Source organism: Sebastes umbrosus, chromosome 16 (genome assembly GCF_015220745.1).
Source record: "Sebastes umbrosus isolate fSebUmb1 chromosome 16, fSebUmb1.pri, whole genome shotgun sequence".
Taxonomy (NCBI): Eukaryota; Metazoa; Chordata; class Actinopteri; order Perciformes; family Sebastidae; genus Sebastes; species Sebastes umbrosus.
The window spans coordinates 18,090,503-18,103,105 of NC_051284.1; positions in this window are offsets into that span (position 1 = coordinate 18,090,503).

Sequence of the window (12,603 nt, forward strand, 5' to 3'; positions counted from 1 at the left end):
ACAGGTCGCCAGACTATCACAGGGCTGACACATTGAGACAGACAACCATTGACACTCACATTCACATCTACGGGCAATTTAGAGTCAACATTGTCTTTGGACTGTCTGGAGGAAAACGGAGAACCCGGAGAAAACCCACCAGAACATGCAAACTCCACACAGAAGAGCCCCAAGTCCTGCGACCCTTTGGCTGTGAGGCGACAGTGCTAACCACTGCACCACCGTGCAGCCCCGTGTGAACATGAACATGACTGTAGTAATTGAGCTTCTACAGACGGCTCATCATAAGCCTGTGAGCTCTCTAACTTTGTCATAAAACAGAGCAGCCTATTTAAATGTCCATCTCCACACTATATATATATCTAACTGCTATTAGGACTACTAATTGCTGCATTGCAACCTTTACATGCACCACCAGCAGCCCTGCCTCTTCCCATAATTTGATTAGTACTTCCCTTGTACCTGCGTCTAAATCACGTAGAACAGTAGTCACCATGTTACAATAATGAGCAACATGCTTGGCCCTGTTCATCTTAATGTCCCTAAGGGCATTTGACTTTGCCTTGCACAATATGAGATATCATGTTAGTCGTCCGGGAATCTGTTTTGCACTGAACTGTTAAGTCAAAGTCAATCATATTTTTAAATGATAGGCACATGAGAATGTTTCTGAATGCATTAAGAATCAAGAACAATCAATAGAGCTGCAATTTAGGAGTGTAGGTCTACATCAAATGTATCACAGAATAGTTTTTTTTTTTAACTGTACTATAAGTAGAAGATATCAGCTCTGTGTCAGTGAATGCATAAGCAACTGTTGCAAATACGTACTTTACAATAGCGAAATGTTTGTTATAAAATGTTTTCTTTAGTATATCTTTTTATCAACAAATCAATTACTGATATTTTTGTGTATCAGCATTGTACAAACAAAACATTTAACCAAAATGTATATAGCAAAAACAAATGGGGGCACACTAACATTGTGACATTCTGTCACTCTCATTCTCACTCTCACTCTCACTCTCACTCTCACTCTCTCTCTCGATCTATCTATCTATCTATCCCCCCATCCGGTCTCGGCAGATGGCCGCCCGCCCTGCGCCCGGTTCTGCTCCAGGTTTCTTCCCAGTAATCGGGGAGTTTTTCCTGGCCACAGTGCGCTTGGTGGATACTGTTGGGTCTCTAAACTATGGTGTACGGTCATAGACCTGCTCTATATATAAAGCGTCTTTAGATAACTTCTGTTGTGATTTGACGCTATACAAAAATAAATTGAATTGAACATTAAACATGTTGAGAGGAAATTATGAGCTGGTAAAAGACAAGTCTCTACTGGTAGATTCTATTCAGGTTTTCCATCTCCTAGTATGTTTTGCAGTATTTCACTGTATTGTTCACTCTTGTGTATCGACATATTCTGTTACCCAACACATCTTGATGTATTATACATCTGAGCACATGTAAATACATTTTGAACAAGTTTCTGTACAAAAATGATTATAAAACACAACACTACTGTTTCAATTCTCAATGTTAAAGAGGAGATAATGTATCAATGCTAATGTGAAATGTTTCACAATATACAAACCATATGAGGCTCATACATACTTCGTGGGTTGAAGAGTCATTCCTCCTGAGTTTGTCCAGTTGTGAACAGTCCAGATGCCCGACTACACTGCTCCAGTAACACTCCCTTACTCTCCTCAGTCTGACTCTCACTCGCCCTAATATGGAACTGCAATTAAAACAATGTCAGCCAACTTCAGTCTGTCTGCTCTTTTTCTCTCTCTCTCTCTCCTGTTTGTCCCCTGCCCTCCTCTGAAGATTACATGTGTTTGTATTCTGGCTTAGTTAATGTTTATTTACTGGATGTTTTATCATGGGATAAAGATCTTCCAGTATGCAGAAACTTCCGCTGGAAGTTAAAGTTTCAAAATGGTTGGGTGAGGCCTGTCTTTGTCTAAATACAATGTGGGTATTATAGAGGATTTCAGCAGGATTTTTGTGGAATTATTGGATATTATGTGGGAAATAATAATGATAATTACAATCGTTTCACATAAATATCCCATCTGACGTGTGAGCATTGTGATGTTATATCCTCAGCATTAAAGTGGAGCAGATGTGTGCTTGGACTATGATGAAAGCCACTTAAATTAATTTATGCACTGCTCGCTGTGCATTAGAGACAAATGAAACTATTTACTGCACTGCATTGTGTTTATTGTAAGATTGCTATTACAGTGAATAACTCTGCAAGAGTCAGGTCTGAAGTACAACATTTTAATGGCTTCAGAAGTGCATTTTGATAGGGACACTGTTAGGCAGTGGTTACCGTGGGAAACATGTCTAAACGTGGTCCTGCAGATGGAAGCATTGTAAAGTCACACATCCTTGACAGATCATTGTGATGAGATTTGCATATTTTTACTGTTTACCTTGTGATTACTATGATAAAATGATTGTTGCCATTTCACAAAAGCAATTTGTGAGCACTGCTTCCTTGATCATATTTCATCATTCCACGACACAAGTTTTCTTTTTTCTGTTTTTTTTACGCCTAGAAACACACATATGCACAATGAAGCTTTGGCATTCCTGCTGCTTCTATAGGCAGTCTATGATCATCCATTTCAAGCACCTCTCTAAGGTGAAAGAGAAGACATTTGAAAACATGGCCTACCTTCAACTTAATGTGTCCACAACCTAAGATCCTGCAGGTTGCACGTCTGACGCGTGGATGGGTGTGCTTTCACCTGGTGTGACTCACCGAAAACCACAGGATTGGACTAATAATGGTGGCTGGTGTAGGCTTCTCTTCTGTCTGCTCTTCTCTTGCTGTAGGCAAGGTATGTTTTATGAGTAGAGAGGGTAAATGGCAAAGTTCTTAACCCCTACCATTCTGCCCTCTTTTTTATTGGGGTGTTACAACGATTTGGTTAGAAGAATTTATTAAAATGATCAATAATCCCTCCAAAATACCACATTATGAAATACATCCTCTGAATGCCTTAGGTCTCTAGTTTGTGGCTGTAAAGTTTCATGAGGCTGTGATTATCCTCGAGGTCACAACAGGTCATTTTATACAGTGAGATCACGTTTAAAAAAATGGTCTCACTATAATGAAATGGCTACTATGGGGACTAACATCATCACACATGAATACAATTGGGCTCATTGAATCCACAAGAGTCTCAGCTTTACAGCGATAGCCAATTTATTTAATTCCAAGACTGCTTATGGACCCCAGTATGCAGAAATATTTAAATACACCATTTTAGTATTGGCGAAAATAACACACACATTTATACTGCATTCAAAAAAACTGCATGTGATTATCAAAGTGGGCATGTATGTAAAGGAGAAACTCGTGGGTACCCATAGAACCCATTTACAGTCACATATCAAGGTCAGAGGTCAAGGGCCCCCTTTGAAAGTCGCGATGCCAGTTTTTCCTCGACAAATTTTAACATAACCTTGTAGCGCTATTTAGCAATCTTCCCGACAAGCTATCATGACATGATTGGTACCAATGGATTCCTTAGGCTTCTAGTTTCATATGATATGATATGATGAAACTCAACCCAAAACAAACCTCTGAAAGACAGAATAGCGTCCGGGCATGCCGGCGGGCCGTCGGAAACAATTCACCCATTTGGTATCATCTGGCACACTCATCATCCATTGCTGCTCTCCTGCTCTATAAGGTCACAGACCCTTCCCCTCTGTGTGATGTCAATATTGACCCTCCAATCTCTTCCTAATCTACCAAACTAAGATTTATAATAGACCAATTACACTAACACATTTTTCTGTACACAAATACACGTGTGTCTGTCGCTGTGTGTATTACTAACAATGCAGGATGATGGACTTGTGGCTCAATCATCACGCCTGTGGTTATCAGCTATTATCAGAGGACTGATGATCTTCACAGAGGTAACATTTGGATGAACAACATGGCAGTTTGAGAGACATTAAGAGCTAAATAGGGGGAACGCACTTTAAACCCACGGCCATTTTCGAGTTGGCATTGGTTAGAATAGACAAAAGGCTTAAAAGCAGTCAATAATGTGTGCAAACTGAGCTGGTGTGTCATATTCATGTGATGAGGGTGCAGTAGATGCATGACCATGGCTGCGGTCTTTCTTGAAGTAATGTTAAAAGGATGAATTTGCCACTTCCTGTTGGTCCCGAACACGAACAGACATTGAAGAACCCCTCTCATGATATCCTGTAATGTATACTTTAGAAGTGTAACTGTTATTACAGGGTCAGGGGGGGCACTGTAGCCAGGCTAAAGCAGTTTGCATCCAGTTGTAGATTTCAAGTTGGTGCTGGCGCCATTCTTCACCCACCATTAGTTTTCCCATGACCTACAATCTAATAACAGTCAAGTCATGAGACTTCCTGGTGTTGCAATGGTGATATTGTTCCCTCCTTTTCTCAGACACCCTTTCCTTTTTTTTCTTGAAATGATAAGAATCAAAATCAGACATCTTATTTGATGGATATCCATTATACACTTGTCTGATTGACTGGTCTATGTATTGTGCACTATTGCCTTTCCACTTATGACACTTTTCCAAGACATTTCCTTGGAACCAAACAGCATGGGAAACTGGATATCCCAACAATAGAATTTGTGCTGAAGGATGGGGTGAAGCCATGAAATGAATTGCATGAACCGTCTCTCCCTAAGAAATGTCATTCGGCAAACTGTGTTATTTATTGCGTTATTTCACCAGAATGACCTGCACTGCTGCTTCCCAGAAATGACTCCATGATCTCAACTGTCAACCAACAATTCTGTGACAACGCTAAAACAGTGGCCAATGAAAACATTCATGTGTTTTAGTGTGGTTTGTCATCTGAAGCCATGTGCTTGTCCCTCCTAAAGTTAAAGTAAAATAGGCCTTTTGTATTGTAGACAGTTTTCATGAGAAAGTTTTTTCCATCGAACATAAAAACAAATACTGCTAAGTGCTGACAGGAAGTTCTGTGGTTTAACCAATGCATTGTTTATGGAATGAAAAGTTGCTGTTTTCCAATGCAATTAGCACCACAGACACAATGGTTATCTCAAAACCTCAGCAAATAAAACCTCAATTATGAGTGAACAATGAAAAAATATGTTATTTTTGTAATACGACCCTTTGAAGCACAATGGCCATTTCCAAACATAACTAGGACTGTCAGTCGATTAAACTTGCCCCAAACTGCATGTGATTATCATAAGGTGGGCATGTCTGTAAAGAGGAGACTCGTGGGTACCCATAGAACCCATTTTCATTCACATATTTTGAGGTCAGAGGTCAAGGAACCCCTTGAGCCATGACAGTTTTTACTCACCAAAATTTAGCGTAACCTTGGAGCGTTATTTAGACTCCTTCGAGACAATCTAGTATGAAATGGTTCCTTAGGTTTTCTAGTTTCATATGATACCAGTATCTTCACTCTAGCTTTTAAACTGAGCCCGCTAAAACCTAAAAATCACAAGTTGCGTTAATGCATTAAAGAAATTAGTGGCGTTAAAATGAATTTGCGTTAATGCATTATTATCACGCTAACTTTGACAGCCCTAAACATAACATTTATTAGATATAACAGCCTTGTAACTTCAGCTTAATACGTGTGATTTAAACCTCTACCCTGGCCCTATAAGTTTATAGAGACACACTCTATGAATCCTTTACATTGTGTCGACTACGTGAGGGTTAATGTATTGTAAAATAATTTATCATAGCAAACTGAAAGGACATTGAGTAATCATGACAACGGACTACAACTCTGTCCGCTGCCGTTAGTTATGTCTCAGTGGTGTGTAATGAGGTATTTAACAAATGTCTGGACGAGGGGGCGGCAAGGCTCATGCTGATCTTCGAAAATACTCAGCTCATTTCCTGTCTCCTTCTGCCTGTCTGCTTAATGCTTTTTTTCCAGGCTGTGTGCTCTATTACTCGGTGCTGATCCCGCCCCCGTTCCCTCTTTCGTAACTCCTGGGGCACGGCTCTTCTTGTGAAGTTTAGATATTGTTTTGACAGCTGTCACGTACAATCAGGGCCTTTGAAAGGACGGTGAATGAGGCCTCATCATACCAATCCCAGGGTCTGATACTGGGAGTGGCCTTGGCTCTGGTCTGAAACCACTAATGCAATTTTGAAGAACGCTGTGTGATACCACTAATGCAGCCAACCCTGGAACAACAAGCAATCTCTTCAAAATTAGGATAAAATTCAACCCATGCTTTTAATGCTGTGCATTTGACTGCTCAAAAGTTCCTGGCAGAAAATAAACAGACCACCCAATATTACATGTTTTTACCGTTATAGAGACTGAGGCAGGTTTTGGAAAGGGATCTGCCTCTTGCACCATATTTTTCTCTGTAATTTGAAACGCTGATAAATCATTTTCATCTTGCTTTCAAATATAGGCAATGCTAACAGAGCAAAGTAAATGTGGTAAAAATAGGATTCAATTTCACATCCCTTTTTCGTATTAACAAACCAGCCATCACAAGACATTATGCAACACATTGAGCAAACTGCCGGTGGGCGGACGCAACCCAAACATCTGTTGTCTGGGTTATAGTTTTGTTTTCATTATGTAAGTTGAATGTCAGGACAAATAAAAAACAGTTTAGCATACGCCCGGACATCTGCCATTTATGGTGAAATAAACATGTTTATGTGTAGCAACCAGGCTGAGAGCTTGCGTCTCTAGATGTGGGTGTTAATAGTTTAGAGAAGAACTGAGTGAGGTTGGAGTGAGAGGTAAACTATGTGGGAGAAAGCAACGCAATTGCGAAATTGTTGTTATGACTCACAAATGATTTTAGTGAACTACATAACTTCTAAGTGAGTCTACTTTGTCAACATCTGAAAATGCTATTGCCAATGCCATTTTCAAAGGGGTTCCTTGACCTCTGCCCTCAAGATATATGATGAAAAAGGGTTCTATGGGTACCCACTAGTCTCCCCTTTACAGACATGCCCACTTTATGATAATCACATGCAGTTTAGGGCAAGTCATAGTCAAGTCAGCACACTGACACACTGACAGCTGTTGTTACCTGTTGGGCTTGAGTTTGCCATGTTATGATTTGAGCACATTTTTTATGCTAAATGTAGTACCTGGGAGGGTTTCTGGACAATATTTGTCATTGTTTTGTGTTGTTAATTGATTTCCAATAATAAATATATACATACATTTGCATAAAGTAAGCATATTTGTCCACTCCAATAAAAGTATTAAATACTTGACAAATCTCCCTTTCAGATACATTTTGAACAAATAAAAAATGTGTGATTAATTTGCAATTAATCATAATTAACTATGGACAATCGTGCGATTAAGCGCAATTAAATGTTTTAATGATTGACATACCTCATTCAAAGGTATGTCTGATAAATGAAAACTAAAATACAATGTAAGACAAACAGACAGACAGACAGACAAACAGACAGACATGTCTTGTCTTAGACAGTCAAATAATGTGTCTTTTCACTCCGATGCTGACTGACAGACAACAAATGTTACCCTCAGAGGGACAAAAGAGATGATGACTGCTTGTTTTACTGAATGACTTCTGATAGTATGGTGATACTCACAGAGGGAATTGCTGCTGCATATCACTAACTTGTCTCCTCTATATCCCTGAAACACCTCTTCTACCTAAAAAGGAGAACTTTTAGAAAACCTGATGCAATGAAAAATTAATTTTGTTAAAACTTTCACTCTTTCAACCATCATTTAAGCAAATAAGTTGCTTCTTATTCCTGTAATTAAACTATAGAAATACAGTATATCTTGTACCATATCAACTAAACACAAAAATATTAGAATTAAAATAATCTATTACTTGTTCTGTATGTATATACAGTAGATACAAGTGTGAGTATATTTAGAACTACTGAAAACTGAAGACAAATTCCTCGTTTGTTTGCCAAAAAAGTTGATTTTGATTATACAGTATACAGTATAAAATGCATGTACCGTTTACCCTCCTCACCCTCATCAAAAATATTGATATGGAGCCCTCTACTGGATGAAATATAAATTGTTCTGAGGCTGGAAATTTATTAGACAAAATACTGAAAGGGAGAGCTGGGCTCTCCTCTTTTGAAAACACACATGCACATTAGAGCATGTATAGAAATAATTAATCAATACTTAAACACACACACATTGCGTCCCTGTGACTGTCATCAGACGTGATATTTGTCTCAGGCTACTGAAATATTTGGTCTGTGAGCATGTGAATTTGTGGATTATCTCATCTGACCTGTCTAAAATCTGATAATACACACTGTAACGTTAAGAAGTTATTAAGTATATTTACATTTATTTATGTACTGTACTTAAGTAGTTTTCTGCTACTTTATACTTAAAGTACATATTTGCCTCTGCATAGTAGTGGAGTAGAAGTATAAAGTAGCAGAAAGTGAGTACCTCAAATACCACAAAATCGCACTTAAGTACAGTACTTGGGTATATTTTCTTGGTTACAGTACTTCCTACAACTGGTAATAAGAATTTAAACACTTACACGGGCCATTCTTCACAATGTATATATATATATATATATGTATATCCTTTATTTAATCAGGTAAAAGTCTCATTGAGATTAAAATATTTTTTTCAAGAGTGACCTGGCCAAGACTGCAGCATATGCATTATTACAACAATAAACACAAACAATACAAATAGGCAAATAGAACTAATATTAATTAGTAGTTTATATGTAATACATAAACATAGTTATAATGCATAAAATAGTTATAATTTTTAAAACATTTCAGTGAAACATTTAGCAATCACACTGACCAAGAGTGCTATTTTCTTGATCCTTTAAAATCAACTTAAATTCCCTAATAAGTACTTTTGATGCTTTATTTCAATTATAATACTTGTGTGTTTTTACTACACTTTAATGCAGGACCTTTACTTGTAACAGAGTATTTTTACACCGTAGTACTGTTACTTTAGATACTGACCTTACAGGTGTCATGAATCATAAATAACATGGTAGATATAGGAAAACAGGAAACAGTGTTTCAGAGTGAGCAAGAGATGACAAAGATCAGCATCGATCAATCTCTGAGAGAACACCTGTCACGCATTCATCACAACACAGAGAAATGGACAGAGGTTTCCACTGTTAATCCCGATCCTCTTCCTCCCCATTCTCTGGCATTTTTGCTCTTCTCCATCATCCTGTCATTTTCTGTCAGACAGTCCATCTGTCTCTTAACTTGTCTTCGCTCTCTGTTCAATGGATCCCCCATTAGCCCCCAGAGTGGTTTCCACTTTAATTTTGGCCAGCAACCAAGTAAGTGAGGTTCAACTGTGTCTGCCAATGGGTGCGTCAGGCAACCGGAGTGATACATGTCAGTCTCCATGGTGACAGGCTGCATGTTCTGCATGCTGATATCCAATCATATTCAGTGTAGTGACAGAGCTGTGGCGGTGGTCTGCTGAGGGATGGGCATCTTATTCCCACAACTCCTCTGGTACTTACATTTAATGTTACATCAAACGTCATGTCTGCTTAATGATTAATGATTGAAGAAGTTTGCCTGTGACTTTCATTGTAGCCTACAGCATAAGAACAGCTGTACTGGTTGTATTTCAACCCGCTCTCATCCCAACTTTCTAACACACTGGGTATTTTAGCATGTCAAACTCAGTGGTTAATCTCTCAGTCTGAGAAGTGAAGCCAATGCGAAAGTGCCTTAAACTTGCATTCTTCCTAATAGCCAGCAGGAGGCGACTTCACTGGTTGCAAAAAGAAGTCTGATTGTATAGAAGTCTATGAGAAAATGACCCTACTTCTCATTTGATTTATTACCTCAGTAAACATTGGAAACATGAGTTTATGGTCTCAATGGCTAGTTTCAAGTCTCCTTCAATACAGCATGATGTTCATTTAGTAAATTATGGTCCCATTTAGAGTAAAATAGACCATAAATCAGGGTTTGCTTTAGGGTGTAGCTACCTTGTGACTGACAGGTCGCTACCACGGCGTTGTCCGGTTTGGGAGATGTCCGTGTTTTCGTCTTTGGTCGCCTGAAAATGTCTTATTCAGCGTTCGGTTGTACTTAACTCCATCCTCTTGTTTCATTTCTGGTTGCAAAAAACAAAGATGGTGACGGCCAAAATGCCGAACTCGAGGCTTCAAAACAGCAGTCTGCAAACCAATGGGTGACATCACAGTAACTACGTACGCTTCTTATATACAGTCTAAGGTCAAACTATGACGCTCCACTACGGTCGAAGTAAGCACGTGGTTAACACTGTGAATTCAAACTAAAACATTTGGTTAGGTTTAGACAACAAAAACACTTATTTAAGTTTGGGGAAAAACATCATAGTTTGGCTTAAAATGACTGTTTGTAAAGTGAAAGTGAAACTTAACATTGTGAACACAAAGACAAGCAACACGTTGTTGGTTCCACATGGGACACGAACAGCGGTCTCCTGGATGAAAGCCCTGTGTTTGTTTTGTCTAACATTTTGTCAAACGTTTTTTGTTAACGAGAATTATTGTTGTGAAAGCTGCAATACGTGGTGCTAAACAAATAAACTTTCCTTGGCTTAACTTTTCATCTGGCGCAACCAGCAGGTCAAAATTTAAACGTGTCCACCACTTTGGTTTCTGACCAGATACCTGCAAAACTAATAGCATTTCATTCAGCTTCAGCTGTACTTTGTGTTTAGTGCTAGTCAGCAAATGTAGCATGCTAGCACAAACTAAATTGAACATGGTATGCATTACTGTGCTGTCAGACAGTGAACAGCGGCCGCCGTGGCTGCCACCTGGCAACATCAGTGTTCCTGTATTATGAATCGGCCGCCATGGCTTTGCTCTCTGTCACCGTCCTTGATAAAAATGAGTGTTGTATAAGAAAATAATAACAGCAATAAGCTTAATATGTAAGAGATTTGGCTCAGGGCACAGGTGGACAGGGCTGTATCCATCTTGTTCAAAGGGCAGCTTCCTCATAAATTGCCTTCTCTTTCTAAGGATGTTTTCTATATGAGATGACAGGCAGAGAAGGATGCTTTGTCTCTCTTCCTGCCTCATAGAAGAGAGGGAGAGAGAGAGAGAGAGAGAGAGAGACCCAGCCATATTAAATCAAAAGAATAGGGCTCCTGCCTTTTGGATGACGGGTAATGCTGAGCTCCCATCATGGAGTAACAGTAATGAAGCATTTTCACCGAGGCTGCTGCAGCGTCAGGGGGTGGCGGAGCCCCCGGGATTGCATTAAAGACTTTCTGTTCCCTGTCACACTTGGCACACTATTTACCATCCCATGCGATTGGAGGTAGAAAGGAAAGCTTAATGCACAAGTGGATTACATGTGATTTCTTTCACATCTCGCCTGCATTTTGTGTCTTAACAAATGGCAACTATACTAAATTAATCAGTGGGGGGGGGCTTTCAATTATGACTCTTTTTTGGAGGGAAATTAACAAATTGAATCTTATTGAGGGTGCACATCATCAGTTAACTACTCTGTGTCAATTTCTGCAGGGGCTTATCATCTTGTTTAATCGTTCTGCTCAGTCAGAGCTGAAGGTGCTGCTCTGTGAGCTCCTCATCAGAGGTTATTGCATCTGTAATGAGCAGCATCATTAGAGGGCGTATTTGTGTGTGAGAGAGAAAGAAGAAAACCCAAGATAGAAACAAGCAAAATCAAGGTCCAGAAATGGCTGCCACAAGCCAAAAGGTGCCGTCCAAATCCATTACAGCCTGCTGTTGCCATGGTAGCAGCCCACCTAAAATCATTTTCTCGCCAACCTTTCTTCCCTCTTGTATGTTACCAAGAGGCACACAATGCCAGACAGTCGGTGAAATCTCTGTAAAATCTCTGTTAGTGTGATGACAGCTGTCAGTTCATCACGTCGTCATCGGACCGGAGAATAAAACTCCATCCTGCTTGTGCGCTCAAGCAGTTACATCTATCATTCCAACGTCAGAGTCGATTACAGATGATGCAAACACAGCATAATTCATATTACGCTCTGATACCTTGTGCCATATCAGTGCCTCTTTGGATCAGAGTTCAACAAATATGTCGTGGAGTGGAGGCCAGCTGTGGATCTGATGGGAACAAGCACTCTTTCTTATTCTTGGAAAGTGACCTCAAACACAGGAAAAGTCCATTACTGATTCCGATAACAACCTAATCCAATGAGTCAGTAAACCAAATTAATTTACATGAAGCAAGCTAATGTATCTCCATTATCCCCCCTCTATTGTGGTCTGCTGCAATGAGCTCATTCACCTGGGGATTGCCATTAAACTTTTGACCTCAGGTCCCTGCTGCACAACTATTCCCATGTCCGGATGCTGATGACTGCTGGTAACATCATTATAGAAAAATAGCTCCGTGTCTAATGCATCTGGTGAGGTGCAAAAGTTAGAAAACTCTCAAATCATCTCAAGGTCTGAAAAGACCAAGCCAGCTTTTGAGAGTTTGGTCCAGTTTGTCAACTTGTGGGACAGCACTGTAGGTAGCTCTGTCAGCTCTGTTAGCAGCATATAGTATGTTAGAAAGTGTGATATAGTTTGTAGCAGGAGGAAGGAAATAATCT